General features: G+C 37.4%; 1 protein-coding gene across 1 annotated transcript in view; it reads left to right on the forward strand.

The window, feature by feature from the left end:
- The first annotated feature begins 1,066 nt into the window (after positions 1-1,066).
- brinp2 (bone morphogenetic protein/retinoic acid inducible neural-specific 2) overlaps positions 1,067-20,572 on the forward strand; it is a 129,626-nt gene continuing 110,120 nt past the window's right edge. Inside the window, exon 1 of the mRNA XM_022677735.2 lies at positions 1,067-1,565. The gene's annotated coding sequence lies outside the window, so the exon portion shown is untranslated. The remainder of the gene's footprint in view (positions 1,566-20,572) is intronic.

Below are 20,572 nucleotides of genomic sequence, written 5' to 3' on the forward strand. Positions count from 1 at the left end.
ACACTACACCATGTCCAGCTGCTGTATCTCCAGATCTATCCCTGATTATAGAAAATGTGTCCATGGGATGGATGGATTATGACAGGAGGAACATTAGGAACCTCTACAAGCCCATACTGAGACGTGTGGCATTTGCAAATTTACAATCGAAATTTGCAAATGCAAATTACTGCTAACTTTTATAAAAAGATGTGAAAAATATCTCCATTTATAGATACTAGTGTTTAATAAAATGCTTCTTTACAAATTGAAGAATCAACTCAAGCTTTTTACTCTTTAAGTAAAAGTCTAAAAGTAAAAGTAATGTAAGAGGATAAAATATGAACCAATAGGGTATCAGAATGATTCAAGTTTATACTTCTCTACATCCAATCACAATCAGATTCACTCTTTCTGGATGGAGAGATTTATCTGGATAGGGGTTTTATTAAACGAAGAGAAGCCTGAATGAAAACCAGCTGAAATGAAACAGGAATAACCAGGCTTTATTAAAATGTAAGAAGGAGAAAGTTCAGATAAAAATAATTACTCCAGTAAAGTATAGATAATCAATATTTATACTTATGTAAAGTAACCTAAGGAAGTATTTGTTTTTTTTTATTTTATCTTACCTTTTAATTAGCATTACATACACCTTCCATCTCTCTTTCTCTCTTTCTCTTTCTCTCTCTCTCTCTCTCTCTCTCTCACTTTCTCTCATATTTCTTTATTCGCCCGCCCACCACTGTGCGCTCAGCCAATCGCAGTGAAGTGGGCGGAGACTGGGCGTGTCCTCGCTGTCCTCGCTCGCGCTGAGCGCGTTAGAAAGAGAAGCTGGAGAGTCCGGACTCGCTGTCGGTTCCGCGCGCGCTGCCCCAGAGCTGAGAGCGCGCGTGTCCGGGTGGAGGTCACGGACGGCTTCAACGGAGGCGCGAGCGGGCTGTCCGCGAAGAGCACGCGGAGGAGGACAGCGTGCGCGCGCGCTTGTTTGTTTGCGGGTTTGTTACCGGATCCGCGTGGATTTACCTGCGTCCCACCTGCCCCGAGCCCCGAGCGCCGCCGCCGCCGTGCGCGCGCTCCTGCCGGCGCCGCCGCTGCTGTCCGCGCGCTCGAGCTGACCGGATCACCGGGACCGGGACTTTCACTTTCACCGGATGAATATACTTGTTTATTTTTCATTCAATAACAAAAATATTGAAACAATGAAAAATAAAAATGAACTTTCTGTTTTTTGACGGAATTCATTTGAAATTTAAGGGAAACTTTTTTTCGCCGGTGCTTTCTCTCCGGTTCCGCGCGCGCCCGGACTCCAGTACTCCCAGTACTGATGGTGTGATGGTGTGTGTTGGTGCGGGATGGGTTCCTCTCAGGTAAACGGGAGTGTCATCTTCATGACAGTGACTGGATTACCGTGTCCTCGCGCAGGAGGAGGCTGCTGAGGGGGAGGAGGAAGAGGAGGAGGAGGAAGAGCAGAATCAGGAGCGCGAGCCGCAGCATTCCTCCACTTACACCCCGAGCTCTGCCCCGCGCGATCCGGTGGGACTGGAGCTGAACTGGGAGAGGGTGCAGTCAGCCTTCCAGTCTGGGTAGGTCCCATCCATCTCCATCAGCTCCGAACAGTCGATATTACCATATTATCACGATACGATATTATACATGCGATGATATCACGATATTCGATATATCGCAAAAAACTATATCACGATTCTCTACTATATTTTACAGCATCTGCGTTACTGATTAAAAATAATAATCCTAAATAGTCAAATACCAGTAATTATTATTTGTATTATTGTCATTGGATAAAACGCCTATATTCTTATTTTTATGTTCAATTTACTAACTATATCCCTTATTATTGTTGTTATAACTTTACCTTGTACTTTTTTGCCTTATTTTTATAAAAATTTTATTGGTGCTCTAAACTCCCTAAGCCCCGCCCCCCAATTAGACTTACAAAACTTGCTGCCTCATTTTTCCACATGGTGGTGCTATAAACAAATGAATAGGGTTAATAAACCTGCGGTGGATAGTACTGGTTGTTAAATTGTGTGAAGCTCAAACACCAATAAATCCATAATAATTGCTGGCATTTGATTATTTAGTGATATCGTAGAAAATTGTCTTGTGATATATCGAGTATCGCAGAATCACAGTATCGCAATATTATCGTTATAGACTTTATATGTGTACATTATGCAGTATGGTTTTTGATTAGAGGTGGGCAATATGATGATATCTTATCATATCATGATTTTTCTTATCGTATTAAAAATATCTGTTTTTAGTATATTGAGGATTCCACCAGTGCTTAAAAAACACTGACCCAAATGCACATTTAATTACAGAAAGCAAAATTAATGTTGTTTAATCGGATGAATTGCAACATATTGTAAATAAAAGTCACTGTAATTAGCATAGGAAAAGTATTTGAATATTGTGTTTAATAAAGATCTGTCAAGGCATTTTCACTGTATACTATATATTATGAATATTATGTATGTCTTTAAATATCACAATATAGTAGTATTATCGTATCGTACAGACCAACATATCACAACACAGCATATGTCATTTAATATGTCACAATATATTGTAATGTAATGTGATACTGTGTGCAAATTGATATATTGGATATATTAGAGTCTTTTAAATCAAGTTTTGTAAAAACTGTCATAATACTCAAATCTCATAATTATATCCATTAAATCTGGGTTAAAGAATAGTTTATGTTCTATCCAATCAGAACAGCGGGATCTAATAATAGAGCACAACACTGCTATCTAGTGGGTGGAGTTTAAACACAACACTAAATGAACCACAATCTGTGATACTACTGTGTCCCTTAAAATAAGTAAAAAAAAAAAATAATATATATATATATATATATATGATGCACAAAAAATATAATGCAAATATAATACAGTGTTTAATTTTTTCCCCACTATGCACAACATTTTGACATGTAATAAAAATGCCTCCAGTATTGAAACAATCTTTACATGTTTAGTACAGTGATTTATACTGTACTAAAGGAATTTTCTGCGTTCTATTATATTATTAAAATTAATGATGTTTATAATGAATGTGTAATGGGTCAGTAATCTTTAAACACTGACAATTTCTATGATATTTTCATTAAACATATTGCATCCCATGGTAACAATATAATAAAATATGGTTATATTGCCCAGCTCTACTAAAAAGATACTGTGCATACAGTACAGAGGCTCATATGTGTGTAAAGTCTGATTATTGATTACTGTTCAGGCAGCTGATTGGTTATGCCGGATTTTGCCTGCTGCTTTACCCTTTAGATGTCCTGCTGTAGGTCCTGCATAAGCATCCAGTATGAAATCAGATGATTTTACTGGGGTGGTTTGTTGGTTGTGGTAGATTGCTGAGAGAGTTTAAGCAGTGAGAATGACCTGGTGTGTTCATAATTTCAATCTCTGACAAAAAATAAGAGAGCACTTAAAAATGATGAGTTTCTTTGATTTCTTTGAAGATGGATGATCACAAGCCATCAAACCAAACTGAACTGCTTGAATTTTTGCACCAGGAGTAAAGCAGCATAAAGTTATCCAAAAGCAGTGTGTAAGACTGGTGGAGGAGAACATGATGCCAAGATGCATGAAAAAAAACTATGATTAAAAACCAACCAGGGTTATTCCACCAAATATTGATTATTTCTGAACTCTTAAAACTTTATGAATATGAACTTGTTTTCTTTGCATTATTTGAGGTCTGAAAGCTCTGCATCTTTTTTGTTATTTCAGTCATTTCTCATTTTCTGTAAATAAATGCTCTAAATGAGAATATTTTTATTTGTAGTTTGGGAGAAATGTTGTCTGTAGTTTATAGAATAAAACAACAATGTTCATTTTACTCAAACATAAACCTATAAATAGTAAAATCAGAGAAACTGATTCAGAAACTGAAGTGCTCTATTATTTGTTTACAGAGCTGTATATCTATATATCTGTATTTCTGTCTTGTCTTTTCTCTCATCCATTTTCATCTCTGATGATAACAGAATGTATTATTTAGTTATATTGCAGAGCTCTGCTGAAGGCATACCAATGAGGATTACCATTACTATATTTTAATATGGAGGCTCATAAGTGTATAAAATCTGATTATTGATTATTGGTTAAGCATCTGGTTTGTCTTAAAAGCTTCTGACTGCTGTTTCACCCTTTGTACAGCCTGCTGTAGCATCCAGTATGAAATCAGATGATTATATTTAGGGGGTTCTTTGGTTTTGGAAGCTTTTTGCTTCGTGACAGTTTGTGTTTATTTGTTTATTGATTTATTTTAAAGCATTATAAGCATTTCATATTCGATAATATTTAATAGTATTCCCTGCATTAACCCGAGCACTCGAAAGATACTCCGCGTTTCTCTCTCTTTTCTCGTCTGCATCGTCCTGAAGTCCCGTAGTGCTGATCTGAGCCGGGCGACTCGGTTCATGCAGAGTTTAATTTGGAATGGAATACTAATTGTAATTTGTTGGTTGTTGCAGGACGTGTTTGTGTTGTGAGAGATGCAGCTTGTCTAATCCTGCCTGGGTTTGGTGATGATGTATCAGTGGATGAGTGGATAAATGGATTAGTGTCTCTTTTCCCTCTCTCTCTCTCTCTCTCTTTTTCCACTCTCCTTCTCCTCCTTCCATCTCATTAAGATGGATTTTGTTTTATCCAATACGGCGTCGTCCTCCAGCTGAATGTAGAACTCCCCTCTGAGGAGCAGCTGCAGCACCGAGGGGTGCTCTCCACCATCGTCCAAACTTTTCCTCCCCATCTCTTAGTGCTGGGCGGTATGACCAAAAATTCATATCACGATATTTTCCAAGATTCTGATAGTTTCACAGTATATTACAGTATTTATTATTATAATTATTATAATTATTATTAAATATTTATAGTTTTTTGCATGACTGGGCTTTAAAATACTGTAGGTTTGTTGCTTACTCTAATGTTAGGAGTACCTATAATATCAAACATTAGGGCTTTAAATTAAGGCTTTTATTACTATTGGGTTTACTTTGTCCAGCAAAATTACACAATATATCAAGAAATCAGACTTCATTATCAGAAAAAACAGATGAAGAATATAAACAATAGACTTTAAAAGGTAAATTCAAAAGAGATATTTCTCAAATGTTAAGATGCAATTAAGTTTAATATCAGTATTTTTTAGCAGCTGTTTATCTGTTTATCATAATTCCTTTCTTTCTCCAGCTTACAAATAAAGTCAGTTCAGTATGCATTTTATATGTAATATTATCCTTCAAGCTACAGTATTAATATATTTAAAAGGGCTATAGTTACTCATATTGCAAGAAGCAGCAGCAGCTGAAGCTTTAGGAGTTCTGTTCTGTGTTCTCATGTTTCTCCAGGCAGGACGGAGCGTGAGACTCCACAGAACTGAACTACAGTGTGGTAGCTTGTTATGCTAAGTGGCTAGCGTTAGCTAGCGAGCTCTGCTACTGTGCTTTTTTGGTGTCGCTGTTCTACACCCTGGTATACCGTATAAACCACATCCCACACATTTTCCAGGAGAAAACAGAACTGATGCTCAAGAATGACCCGTGACCATCTTTTAGTAAACAATCTTAAATGCTTAAGCTAATTTAACTAACTAAGCTTAGTTAGCGTTACTATCCTAGCCCTGTACAGCTCGTATCTTTTAGCCGGAGATACAAGGTTCACTCACTGCCCCTGGAGGACATGAGTTAGAGGAGGAGGTGGAGGAGTGGTGATGGAGCAGAGCGGATACTCAGAAGTGTGGAAGTTTGGCCGGATGCCTGGATGCTGGGTGAGGAGGAGAGTAGTGGGAGATGGAGAGATGTAGGGGTCACAGGTCAGCAGGTCACAGCCTGGACTTTTTCCTCCGACTCCCTCGTGATGTTGTGGGTGGTGGCGTGGATCTCTGAGGCTCACGGGCAGCTCAGCACAATCTACAGAAGAGATAACACCAAGCCGAGCAGAGCAACAATTCAATTAAACGATTCTTCCAACGAATAGCAGTACCATTGTAGTCTTAATTTTAAAATATTGCTATTTTTATCATAGATGTACCACAGCAGTGCTACTCAAGTCACATGCAGATAGCTAAGTTTACACAGAAGAATGCAGACATGCTTTTGGTAACTATACAAATGCAAAAGCCAAATTAACTGGAAAACAGACAGATAGTAAAGCCCTATCTCGATTGGATTAGTTTCTTAGGGGGTTTTGGGGTAATTTTCTCTTTTATGGGTTTTTTTATCCTCTGTGATTTTTTCCCATCTGAAACGATCATGTAGGTGTTTTTCTCAGTTACAGGCTGAATTATCTACTGTTTTTCTCTGAACTCCGTGCTCCTCCGGTAATTTTAGTCCCGTCCGGACACACATCTCTGATTTTCTTCTCCTCACGTTTAATGAAATAGCTATTTGTCCACTGCCGCGCACCATAATTACTGTACACTTTGGATGCAAGTTTCTATGGAGATCCACTTTAAAAAACACAACAGCGAGTGGAAATGGAGGAGCTACTGAACGCTGTGATGATGTCATGTGACAGAGAAAAAAAAAGCCCTGATCCTTCTGTTATTTCAGTCGCAGTCCAGATGCAGGAGTTTTATCACTCCTGATGTTAAGTAGAAGTGTGAAATATTTTTTACAGATGTCCCCCTGAGCTTACAGTAAACTTGAACTTAACCCATGAACTTAAACCTGCCGTTTGTCAGCTCTCCCTGCCGGCTCTCTCCCTCTGTCCCTGCTCTGATACACAGCACTGCAATATGACTTTTTTATATATGTGAAATAACAAATATACGTCATTGTTTGGTATAAATTATTGTTCTGTCTTTTATACTATTTATTTTTAGTTGCAAAAATATTCAGTGCATAGTAAATGTAGAATTTATTAAGTCTAAATTAAACACATTTTTGAAAAGTTTAACTGGATTTTGAGAAATGATTGATACTGATATTTATTATTCTATATTACAGTATATTTGTTGAATAGACTGAATAGTTTTACACTCGTAGGCCTGTATTAATCCTCTTTCCTCACTCCGGCTGTGACAGACAAGAGAGATTGACGTTTCTATTGGACTGGAGGAGGTATTTAATATCTGCTTTTTTTGTCCTCAATAAAATATGGAGCAGCTTGCCTTTTTTTACATTTTTTTCTTCATCTAATCCATCATGGATATGTGTAAGCCTCTCCGTGTGCTCGCTGGCTGTTTCTCTGTTTGTCTCCTTGGCTCGGTCTGTCTCTCTCTCGCTGAGATTACAGTGGGTTTCAGTATGATTCATTTTATAAAGCTCATCCCCGGCGTCTCGGCCCGGCGCTCACCGGGCTTTCTGAGTGTGGACGGAATAATGTCCGCTCCCACTGAGTGCTGAACGCAGCCTGAAATAGTACCTGTGATGTGGCAGCGTCTGTGCAAGGCTTTTATTTCTTTACTAAATAAATGAGGGACTCAAGGCCGCAACCAGCCGGGGGTGAACTCGCCTGGAGCGGAGAGTTTGTGTTATACTTCTGACTGAAATGTACAGCTGTGCACCTTTTCAACAAATTCCATTTCAATCAATACATTTATAAAAGCACAAATTCCAAGAAACACCTGAAAATATGATCGTAAACAGTTTCCTCTGTGTGAAATATATATATATTTTTTGGGCATTGTGTTGGATGGAATATCTGCACTTCTCTTTTTAAACTATAGAGGGAGCACAACACAACTAACTCATCAATAGATCAGCATCCCTACATAAATACCTCATACTTCATTTCCTGTCTCTTAAATTTAGATTTTTGGTGGTCTACCAGGTTTTATGGAGGGTTGTTAGTGGTTCCAGTTTTTTATATATTTTAATCATTGCTGCTAAACTGATAAATGTTTATAGTGTGATAAATGATGCTGAATGCTCGATTTAGTTTAATATATGTAAATAACAGACAGTAAAAATGAACTTAAACCTGCCATTTGTCGGCTCTCTCTGCCGGCTCTCTCCCACACTCCCTGCACTGTGCACAGCTGTGCTCTGATACACAGCATTGCTATGATCAGGTGAGGCTACGGGATGCTCAATATAAAAAGAATATATATATATATATATATAAATATAGAAATTATTGCGATAAATTATATTATTGTCATCATAAGACCATTTAAATGCCACTGACATAACGATGATAGAATATCTTAACAAAGCAATTATACACTTTTAAAGACAATAAATTAGTAAATAATCATAGTTTGTTAAATATATACACTTTTTTTCTTCATCTACTGCAGTTGCTGCACACTGTGTGTACAGTTATTGAAGTTATTGAAAAACTAATCACTGTGATATTTACAAATATACAAATAAACACAATAAACAGTATCCCAAATATTAAATATTATTAAGCTCATGTCCATTTATTGTATGATAATTGAATGATAAGTCAATAATGTAATTATCGTTGCAGACCTACCTCTGACTTATCTACCAGAGGCAGATTATATTTATACAATATTTGAGATGCACAGATAATTAAGTAATACATTGAATAATTCATCCTAAATAATGATTGCAATACACTTATGCAGTATAATTAATGCAATAGTAAAAAAAAGTGGCATATTTAATGAGAACCTGCAAAAGAAAATGTGTTTGTTTGTTAATTAATTTGGTACATTTTTGTCCCTTATCATTTTATGTATATTAATATGATTTTTATGTTTATATTGCAGTAGATGGTAAAAAATGTGTTGCAATGTACTAAAATGCTTCCCGCCCTTCATGCACAGTGCTGATCTACCACTGATAACCCCCCTCCCCCCATCACACACCCCCACATCTGTGAAAAACAATAAGGACAGTTTCCGGGATGAGCTGATCAAACGATTATCTGTTTCAGGTATTGATCAGGATATAGGAGAGGCTCATCCATTCAACCTGACGTCTGATTTCAGAGAGCGATTGATTCCTGCAGTCCGCTGCTGTCAGGGGGGGTTTAATTCCCCTGTAAGGGCTTTTCTGCACTAAATTCAGGCGTGGCTGACCCAGTTTATTCAGATACGGATCTGTGGTGCCAGAACCTGGCAGCACCACCACATGCCACAGAGCTGCCCTGAGAGCTGCACCCAGAAAACACTGTGAAAACACTGTGAAACTGACGCCAATAAATCAATAATTCCTGCGATTTGATTATTTAGGAGAAATTATCTTGTGAAATATCGAGTTTTCTTCCCCTACTTGGAACTGCCTTAATGTTCTCTTACAATCACACTAATATAATTTACTGCAATTAATTTTGGGACAATATAAAAGCAATCCAAATAAAAACATATTGTTATTGTGACAAGACTAGAGATATAGAATAGAGGAATAGAGGAACTCTGTACTGTGTTTCCAGTAGTAGCTCATATACAGATATATACAGCTCTGAAAAAATGCTATTTAGCTATTTATAGGTTTATGTTTGAGTAAAATGAACATTGTTGTTTTATTCTATAAACTACAGACAACATTTCTCCCAAATTCTAAATAAAAAATATTCTCATTTAGAGCATTTATTTACAGAAAATGAGAAATGACTGAAATAATAAAAAAGATGCAGAACTTTCAGACCTCAAATAATGCAAAGAAAACAAGTTCATATTCATAAAGTTTTAAGAGTTCAGAAATAATCAATATTTGGTGGAATAACCCTGGTTGGTTTTTAATCACAGTTTTTTTTGTCATGCATCTTGGCATCATGTTCTCCTCCACCAGTCTTACACACTGCTTTTGGATTTAAGCAGTTCAGTTTGGTGGTTTGATGGTTTGTGATCATCCATCTTCCTCTTGATTATATTCCAAAGGATTTTAATTTGGTAAAAATCAAAGAAACTCATCATTTTTAAGTTGTCTCTTAATTTTATTTCTAGAGCTGTATATATATTTGTGTGTGTATACTGTAAGTGTGTTTGTGTATGCGTTTTTTGCCCTGTGAAAGTGTGAATGGAATATTGATTATGTTCAGCAGGTCTCAGGGCTTTGTCAGGTAGTGCAGTGTACAGCAGGACCCCATAGATATGGCCTTGTGTGTTGTGTGATGTGTGTGTGTGTGTATTTACTGCTGGGCATTATTAAATATATATAATGCTACTGTATGCTGCTGCACGAGCATGTGTATCTGATACAGAGCAGGACAGTGGTGGAATTAGACTGGGCTTCTGCTATGCTGGAATATAACAGGCAGAATAATCAGGCAGATTTTATCAGTGAGGTCCTCGTGCCGCTGTGCCAGACTGATAATACCCCCCCTGCTTCCCTTTAGCCACACCATTTGTGCCCAAGTAACTTTGGGTCATTGATCAAATCTCTGTAATCGGGCAGATTGGGAGTTTACTGGACCTTGAACGACTGTGGCTGGAGGTCCTGGATTGAGTCTCACGCAATACTCGGAAATAAATGATCAGATAATATAATAGAGAATAAACCGTGAACAGTACAGTGTGTACAGTTTGTGCTGAGTGTGTTAAATAGAACATTAAAGCTGATGTCAGTAAATTTTAGTGCCCTCTCTGGTGAGAATGGGTAATTACACCGATCATGCGGAAGAATCATTTTAAACTGGGCGGGTGTGATGCGGTCTTCTCCTTTCAGAGAGGATGAATTCGAATCCAGGTTATGTTCAGTCAGAGAGACAGAGAGAGAGAGAGAGAGAGAGAGAGAGAGAGAGAAAGCTCAGTCAGAATCTTCACTCCTTCGTTTCTTTGGTTTTACTATGAGTGAATGAGCTACTGAGCTCTGAGTTTCCTCTTCTGAAGTCTCCATTGCTCCACCAGCCGCTCGCGCTCAGTAAAACTGAGCCGGATCCTTTTTTAGAGGCTGTACGTGTGACGTAAGTACGTAAAGATGATGTGTGGCATGATCAGAAGAAGAAGAACACCCCAGTTTATAGAATGAATATATTAATTAGGATTAGCAGGAATAGTGGTTCCAGCACACTGGTACCATTAAACACAATATTTTATCCATATTCTTCTCCACTCAGAAACGCTTCTGCTTTCAGTTTAGACTAAACTAAATAATACGGACTGACACTTGATTAAATATTCATATCAAGTTAATGTCCCGCTTTTTTTCAGGCTCTCCAATCAAGTTTTTTAATCTTCCTGTTTGTGTGTGTGTAGAGGTATACACTTTAAACTGATGGATAATTGTTGTTATTTATTGATCTACTGATTGGTAATAACTGGTTTATAGAGGGTGAGCGTGCTGTATGAAAAAGAAAATACTGAAAATCTCTTGAACATGCTCTGAAAAATTTTGTTTAACTGTCAGACTAAAAGTGTTTGTTCTAATCTGTCCTTTCAAAGTGACTTTCTGAGTGTGTGTGTGTGTGTATGTGTGTGTGAGTGTGTGTGTGTTGCTAATGTATGAGCATTAATTTCTGTTTGTACAGCCTATAATTAAGCGCAGCTTTTTATATCGTATACATCTTTAAACTCCCTATAGATTAGACTGATTGTACAGAGAGAATGGATAAGATGGGAGGAATTTTAATGAGTTCCTGATGAGTCCTGCTCTTTATCCTGTCATTACGTCTTGCCGTTACATCTGCAGCCATTAAGTTCAAAAGGATAATTTGTTTTTAGCATTAGCATGCCTAATTAAATGTTATAATCATGCAAATAAAATAAGGTCACCAAAGAAATGCCCCACTAACCTCTCGGCCACGGCCGGGCCGAGCCGCTCTGAACCGCTGGAGCGTGCCGTGTTTAGAGTACGGGTGTCAATCGCAGTTCACGCCACGGCACACCGGGGTGGAATAACTTTGCATATTTATTAATATATTTATTTATCCGGCTTCCCAAGATCAGCACCGTCAAAGTCAACTTTAGCCAATGGGATGGAAATGAATGCTTCATTGTAAATCACTACCGCTTCTAATAATTCTCAAAGAATACCTAAAAGGCAGAATTGTTTATGAAACAGTTGCAGAAAGAGCAGCCGAGGGAAAGAGCGCGAGAGCAGATTCCAAACATGAAAGCAAGACATTAAAAAAGAACATCAAATAACACCCCCAGTTCAGTTCCCATTTATACTCAGTGTAATTCAACCTTTTCTAAATAAACCCTTTTTCTAAAATCTCTCATTGGAAAGCTTGTGTTGTATCTTTACCAGCAGTAATACCTGTAAAACGATGATATATGATTATATTATACAAAAAAAGTGTATTTTATATACTCATCATCATTAAAAAATACAGTATCTACACTCAGAAGGACGTGAGGGATTGTGATCAGGAACAATAAATCATTATAAAAAATTATGCTGATATTTAGAGTAATATTTATTGATCTACACATACAGCAGTAGTGTTTGTGTAACGCACGTGTAACATTTAACAACATGCCTCAGCATGTAGAGAGTTGTAGAGGTTCCTAATGTTGTGATAATAATGTGATAATCCATCCCATAATAATAACTCCAACATTCTCTATACACAGTTGCTGCAGATATAAGGACAGTTTTTGTAAAGGTCTGCTTGCATGTAGTCCTGCGTCTTACATCCGTCTGCCAATGGTGCTGGCACTAACAGAATGACTAGCAGTTGTGGCTGTTGGGTCACTCTTCTTCTTACCACGGCTATCTATCCCTATTCTTGTGATTGCTTAATGACTGCTTTGGAAGTTTTTTTGGAGAACAGCCTCATAATAGCCCCGCCTTGCTTTTACATGCATGGCCAAGCATGAAACTTGTAAAGTTTGCATGTCTCTTAATCTCAAATCCATAGACATAATACATGTAGATGCCTCATAAACTAACGTATTAGAGCTGAAGTATCAGCATGGCCGCCATATTGGATGGGTCTCCCATGCGGCATTTTTCGAGTGCATTTATTTGCACTGAGGAAGGTGTTTAATACAACTATAATAATCACAACTCTATGAACTTTTATCCAATTTACACACGGTTTGAGATGTAGTAATGATACAGGACGCTGTCACACATTACAAATATGTGTTTTCATTCTGAAATACTTTGCATTATGCTCTTTAACAAAGATAGACATATGGTATGGCTATTAATGTAAGTGTTTATCTAGAATGAGGAGAGACCCATCCAATATGGCGGCAGTGTTGGATTTTGCTTTAGACCGTAATGAGGCGTCTACGTTTATTATTACTGGTCACTGATCAAAATTACTCACTAAGTCTCAATCCTGGTAATTCTCGATTTCTTCTGAGTGCATCTATTTTTTGTAATGAGCAAAAATTTGATTGCACAATGGACAGTTCTACTACTTATACATTTAAAAAATCTAATGGTGGTGAAAGTATTTGAGCTGTATGCCGATTAAGAGTCAGGACAGTGCGCAGGACGAGTTAATGAAGGGTTTGTGTTGGATTATCATATAGTGTATTAAGTCATTCATTAGATAAGCTCGAGTAGCCGACAATCTAATTTAAATGGGAATTCCTACTCCCTTAACAGAGGGGACTCGTAATTTAAATGGATTGGGCAATTCCCTGCCCTAGCCCCAATAAATGCCCTGTAATAAAAAGACACATCAATTAAGCCCCTCTTCAGATATGATGCTGATGTGCTCGATTATGTTATTATGCTGTGAAATGTTCAGTTTGAGCTCAGTTGCTCCATCATACACCATATGTTTCAGCAAAAAAAAACTCTTTACTATGGAAACTGCGGTGGATATGGATGCCCTTGTTTAAGACTGTTTTATAACAATGCATTGTTTGAAAAAAACAAACACAAATTCAACTTCAAACAGGAGATAAACCAGGATTTAAATTGAATATCTTCTTTAAATATAGGAAATTCTGTGAGAAAACTCAGATTTTAGTGTACATATATGTTATATATGGATATATGGAGTGCCAGACATCCCACGAACTGAGGAAAAGAGGAACGGATCAGGATTTGTAGGCTGTAAGATTTGGCTTCTTCTCCTACATCAAGTTCAGCCCCCATTTAAACATCTCCACCAGCGTCCTCTGTAGCGGCTGCTGTTTGTACAGAGCTAAACATCCCCCCTGCTGTTCCTCTGCTCAACTCTACATTCAGACTTCTGGACTCCTGAAATCACTCAGTACTGAACACTCTCAGGCTGCTTTTACCTCGTTTTTTAGTTCAGAGTTTCGCCTTTTTTCTATAGTAGATGTGAACCTTTCTCCGAAATAAACTTATTACATCATCAGCATTCTCTGAACAGACATCGGTTACAATTTCTATGAATGTAATCTCTATTAGACTCTATAAACACATTCATAACATATTATAATGCATATTCGTTCATAAGTATTTCTAAAAATGTATAACCATGTTTATTATGCGTTACGTTGTGATCATTATATATTATAAGCTGTGGTTATAATTTGTATGTTAAAATAGTATTTATCTAATAAAAGTCTATACATTTACTTAGAGCACACAAAGACCTGTTATAATATATTATAAGTGTATTTTTTTAATCAGTTTGTATATGTATAATGTATAATTTAAATTGTTGCTTTTTATGCATTTTATATAATAAAAATACAGCTCTGAAGAGAGCGCTTCAGTTTCTGAATCAGTTTCTCTGATTTTACTATTTATAGGTTTATGTTTGAGTAAAATGAACATTGTTGTTTTATTCTATAAACTACAGACAACATTTCTCCCAAATTCCAAATAAAAATATTCTCATTTAGAGCATTTATTTACAGAAAATGAGAAATGACTGAAATAACAAAAAAGATGCAGAACTTTCAGACCTCAAATAATGCAAAGAAAACAAGTTCATATTTATAAAGTTTTAAGAGATCTAATTTACCATGGTGGATTTTAATCACAATTTTAATTTCATGCATCTTGGCATCATGTTCTCCTCCACCAGTCTTACACACTGCTTTTGGATAACTTTATGCCTTTTTCTCCTAGTGCAAAAATGTTAGGAAAGCAGTTCAGTTTGGTGGTTTGATGGTTTGTGATCATCCATCTTCCTCTTGATTATATTCCAGAGGTTTTCAATTTGATAAAATCAAGGAAAATCATATTTTTAAGTGCTCTCTTATTTTTATACAGATCTGTATATATTTTGCTGCATTGCCTCTTCACTTTTTAACCATTAGTAAGGTATATTAAAGGACACGTGGTCTGTCAGTAGGAGTAACCTCTGGATTTGACCTCATTACCTGTTATGACTTTTATAGACAGCAGCAGGAAGTGAGCGGTCACTCAGTGCTACAGCTGTAAGTAATGAAGTGAGAGTGCAGCAGTAGAGGTGAATTAAATGTGGATGAAGAGTTTTGGACGCAGGAACGACAGCGCGACATCGTCCTCCATTAACTCCCAGCCCGTTACCTCGTCCTGCTTGCGTGTTGTCCTGTTGGCTGACGGCGGACCGTCCTGTGACCCTGCGGCGCGGGAACGAGACTCGAGCTCGCCGGCTGCGGTCGGGAGGCCAAGGAGAAAATGATTTATTTGACGAATCGTAGCCGGATCAAAGGGGGCGGCCAACTAGAAACTGCAGGATCTGACGGCGGCCGATCACAGGAGGAGTCTCCACCAATCAACTCGAGCAGCGGGGCCTTTCCCTGAATTTTAATTGGCTGCTGTGTGCTGGGCAGCCGGTGCAGACCTCTCGCTGGAGGCCGTTACACGCGGTGACAGGGTCAGACCTCACGCTGCTGCTGCCGCTCACACTGTGTACACAATCATCTACTGCAGGAACACAGTGCACACACACACACACACACACCATCAGGAATAATACACTTCAACATGACATCACGAGCGTGATGCCTGTAATCAGCCTGTTATTGCTGTCCTGTGTAATTAATGCGCTTGTATTAAGTTATATAGTAATATGATAATGTAATTAACCTCACGTCTCTAGTCATGGTGGTCAACGTGGTTAAAGACAAGATACAAGATATAAAAAAAAAGAGATGCTACTGTCTGATGAGACACTGATGAGGTACTGTATTTATCTTCAGGTGTCAAAAGTCTTGGTTAGAAACACTTAACGGCTGCTTTTCAGCTGCAGGGCTGAATGCAGAATAATTATTATTATCATCTTAAGGACAATTTATACTTCAGCATCGAACTTTACACTGTAGTCTACAGGTATCCAGCGAGAGTGCGCTACGCAGCAGAAAGCGTTTATACTTCTGTGTGCGCGTATCAGCAGATCTACATTGGTTTTTAACATTTGCAGGGAGGTGCGTGTTAAGCTAGGCTACAGTGTAGGGTACATGGCGAAGGTGTAGTTTTGACGCACAAGTATAAATTAGCCTTTAATTCTTAAGCTGGTGGCTTTTCAACAGTGGAGGCTTAAAGACGAAGGAAATGCTGTGTAGCTATGTCGGGTCAGCAGTGATGTTGAACCTGGTTGGTAACGATATGAAAAGAAGTTCCTAAGATGTGCAACCTGTTGGAGAAGGCCCTATAGCTGGTGTGCTAACACTGCTGTAGTGATGATTGACAAGTCAGGTAGTAATGTAGGACGAAACCCATAGCCGGTGTGCTAACACTGTAGTAGTGATGCTGGGCAAGGCTGGTAGTTTACATGAAAACTCACATTTCTCCATTTCGCATTTAGTTTTACAGTATTTATATTATTATATTTTTATCAACATAAAAATGATTGCAATATTTTGTTTTTCCATACTGTATAGATTTTTAAAAATAGATGATAAATTCTTTGACAGTTAATTAACATATAAAGATGTGAGACAGTGTGAGACAGTGGTTAAGTCCCGCCCACTGGATAGTAGTTGGATTCCACTGTTCTGATTGGATAAAAAAGAAAAAAAATGTTTTGATAGTTTTACTAAAATTGGATTAAAACATGTTCAATATACATATGGCCTTGCTTACAGTATCACAGTATTGATTGACAATATTGAATTATGAACCCTTGTATCGTGATATGTATCATATTGTATTTTTTTCCATTACACAGCCCTTCTTAGGAACAAGTTTTACCAGTAAATGAAAAAGAAAGTGTAACTAACCTGAAACTGGCATGGTTTTATTATGGCTGATTCTGCAGGTATATTCCGAACACAGTCTGGTTACTTCTTCTTTTTTTTCAAAGCACTAGACATGCATTATTTTATTTCACTTTATTTTAATCTGTATTTGCTGTGCAGTTCATTAGTAGTGACAGCGCTAACACAGTAGCTCAATAGCCAGCAGCCATCAGAGCGTGATGAGGCTGGCGGGGGTTCTGGCAGAAGAAAGAACAAGAGCGCTGCTGTATTTTTACTTTCTCTGCACCAGGCTGCCTGATAATGGGGAGGAAAATGGATGGTTATGGTTTGCCAGTTCTCTGGCATTTCAATCAGAGCCTCATGGCCTTTCCCTTTGGCACAGTCATGCACAGGACCTATCAATCACCTGCCCATCATTGTCCTGAAGAATATTACTTTACAGCTGTGATTCCTGTAACTAGTCGCCATTGAGGAGCGGAGGCGTGAGGAACGGCAGATGTGTGGAGAGTAAAATGGGCATTTATAATAAATCCAGAGTGATGAAGAAGTGGGATTTGATGAATGTGGTTCAGGTTTAACTGAGATTTATGTACAGAATAATGGCGTACCGTGAAACCTCCGGCTATTCTTGTGAGTTAGAGTCAGAAACAAGAGGATGTGTGTGTGTGTGTTACTCTGTACTCTGTGTTTATTGAACCTCAGCCTATTTTTGGTGTGTTTTCTCTCCTTGTTTTTGTCAGTTCCCCTTTCACTTGTTATAACACAGTTATGTCAGGAGACGCCACATGCTATTATCTTTCTATTTACCAAAAGACTTTCAGCTGCTCAAAATTAATCTGAGATAAGTTGAGATGCAAATGCTTCCAAAAATTGTAAATCTTCAAGGAATTGATCATGTTTTAATTAACATTTTACCCAGTTTCTTTGATTTTACCAAATTAAAAATCTCTGAAATATAATCAAGAAAAATGGAGGAAGATGGATGATCACAAACCATCAAACCACCAAACTGAACTGCTTGAATTTTTACACCAGGAGTAAAGCAGCATAAAGTTATCCAAAAGCAGTGTGTAAGACTGGTGGAGGAGGAGAACATGATGCCAAGATGCCAAGACAAGTTGTTTTAGTGAATTAAAAAGAAACTAAGCTTTACGGGTTTAAACTGGCACAGAGTGCTTATAATACAGTTATGTCAGGAGACGCCACATGCTATTTTCTTTGTACCAAAAGACTTAGAGCTGCTCAAAAATAATCTGAGATAATTTGAGATGCAAATGCTTCCAGATATTGTAAATCTTCCTGGAATTGATCATGTTTTGATCAAAATTTTTGAATGTACAGACTTCAAATCATTTCACTCTAGAGGTTTCTTTGTCAGTAATCGTATATTAGAGTGTATATTAGTTGAAAGTATAAGGATTTTGATAGTTCTTTACATGTCGTATTATTACTGTGTAAGAATACATGAGCAGCACCAGGCAGATTTATTTTTGTTGAAAACATTGACAGTAGCATTTTGAGTAGATACACAAATCTGATCTTAGCAAAACCTCTATATTTGAGCGACGTGGCTTCAATGATGGAGCAAATTCTGGTGTTTGTTCCAGACTGTGGTTCATGGCAGTGTTCACTCCTGCTAAACTGTTTTTAAAAAGTCCAGACTGAACTAAAGCGAGGTGTGAATGCACCTTTAATAGTGGTTGTGGCTGTAACTGGGTTACTGTAACTAAAACCTACTGGAAGAAAAAAAACAAGACTAAATTACAGCTTTTAAAAGCAAGAAATGAGTCTAATTCATTGCTTCACGGCTCAGGAGGAAGAGAAAAAGGATGCGAGGTGTGTATAAGCGTGACTCCTGGAAGGCTTTTCATCATCGTTATACAGAAATAAAGCCGCTACTTTGCTTTATCGTTCAGCGAATGTGAAGAAATTCAGAATTTATAGAAGGCAGGGTTTCTAATTATCTCTCTGCCGGAGGAGAGGCGTATATATGTGTCTAACCTTTGGCTATTTTTATGCCTTGAAAGCGCTCTATACGATATTTAAACCTAATTAGCAATTATTATTGTCCGTTCTGTTTGCGGATTGGTGTTTGTAAAGGGCAGACATGGCAGGTACATTATGGTTTATGGTATCAGATTGCGGTAAGATGACACAAAAGAGACAAGGAAATGTCAGACCTTGTATTACTCCATCTTTCACATCTTCGCTTCATTTTATATATTTATTTAAAAAAAAAAAATAAAGGTCAATAAATTACATGTTTAAAGAATTTGTCATTCGACTTGTTTCAGGAAAAGGAAGCTAATTAATCCCCGAACACTTTCATTTCACACCACCGTCAATTTATTTTGTTATTCAGTGAAAGCCAGTGTAAAACGCGCTGTGTGGCAGCGTGAAATAACACAGATGTCAGGTGTAATGAGGTACAAATCCATGACAACCCAGCTGGAAGTGATATTATACAGTGGCTGTAGTTATAAACCTTGCCAAGACCTTGAAAATGTATTAATAAAGGATGTTCTAGCCTATTGAAACATGCATCCTTTTATACAAACAAAATGAAATTAAAGAAACATTCTTTAATGTTGAGTAAATCTCAGTAAATAAACCTCTACCTCATTGTCATACACTTCAACATGAAGTTTAACATGAATACACAGCTCTAGAAAAATAATCACTCACTTAAAAATGATGAGTTTCTTTGATTTTACCAAATTAAAAACCTCTGGAATATAATCAAGAGGAAGATGGATGATCACAAACCATCAAACCACCAAACTGAACTGCTTGCATTTTTACACCAGGAGTAAAGCAGCATAAAGTTATCCAAAAGCAGTGTGTAAGACTGGTGGAGGAGAACATGATGCCAAGATGCATGAACAAAAAACTGTGATTTAAAACCACCAGGGTTATTCCACCAAATATTGATTTCTGAACTCTTAAAACTTTATGAATATGAACTTGTTTTCTTTGTATTATTTGAGGTCTGAAAGCTCTGCATCTTTTTTGTTATTTCAGTCATTTCTCATTTTCTGTAAATAAATGCTCTAAATGAGAATATTTTTATTTGTAATTTGGGAGAAATGTTGTCTGTAGTTTATAGAATAAAACAACAATGTTCATTTTACTCAAACATAAACCTATAAATAGCAAAATCAGAGAAACTGATTCAGAAACTGAAGTGCTCTCTTCATTGATTCAGAGCTGTATTCAGTATTTGGCTGAAACTGTGCCATCACTGACAGGAGCTAGTAGGACTTGAGTCCCATGACTTTTGGCATGTCCCATTGGAAATTAAGAACGCTGCACTGACCTGTGGCCACATGTCTGTTCATGCAGACAATTCTATTATCATGTAGAACAGTGTGTTTTTACAGCCGCAGAGCTGCGAGTAACTGGACCTGTTTAATTGAATGTAGAGCAGAGCAGGAGGTGTAAATAAATGATTTCACCCTCCTAAAAATAACGACGCTAAAAACAGTTCTCTCAGAGATGTCGTGAAAAACGTGTGAGTGTGAAACGATTTTATTTAAATTAAAAAATCACATTTTAAAACATGTGAAAGTTAATAAAAACATAACAGCTTCTTCACACTGTATTATCATATTGTTTC

Source organism: Astyanax mexicanus, chromosome 8 (genome assembly GCF_023375975.1).
Source record: "Astyanax mexicanus isolate ESR-SI-001 chromosome 8, AstMex3_surface, whole genome shotgun sequence".
NCBI lineage: Eukaryota > Metazoa > Chordata > Actinopteri > Characiformes > Acestrorhamphidae > Astyanax > Astyanax mexicanus.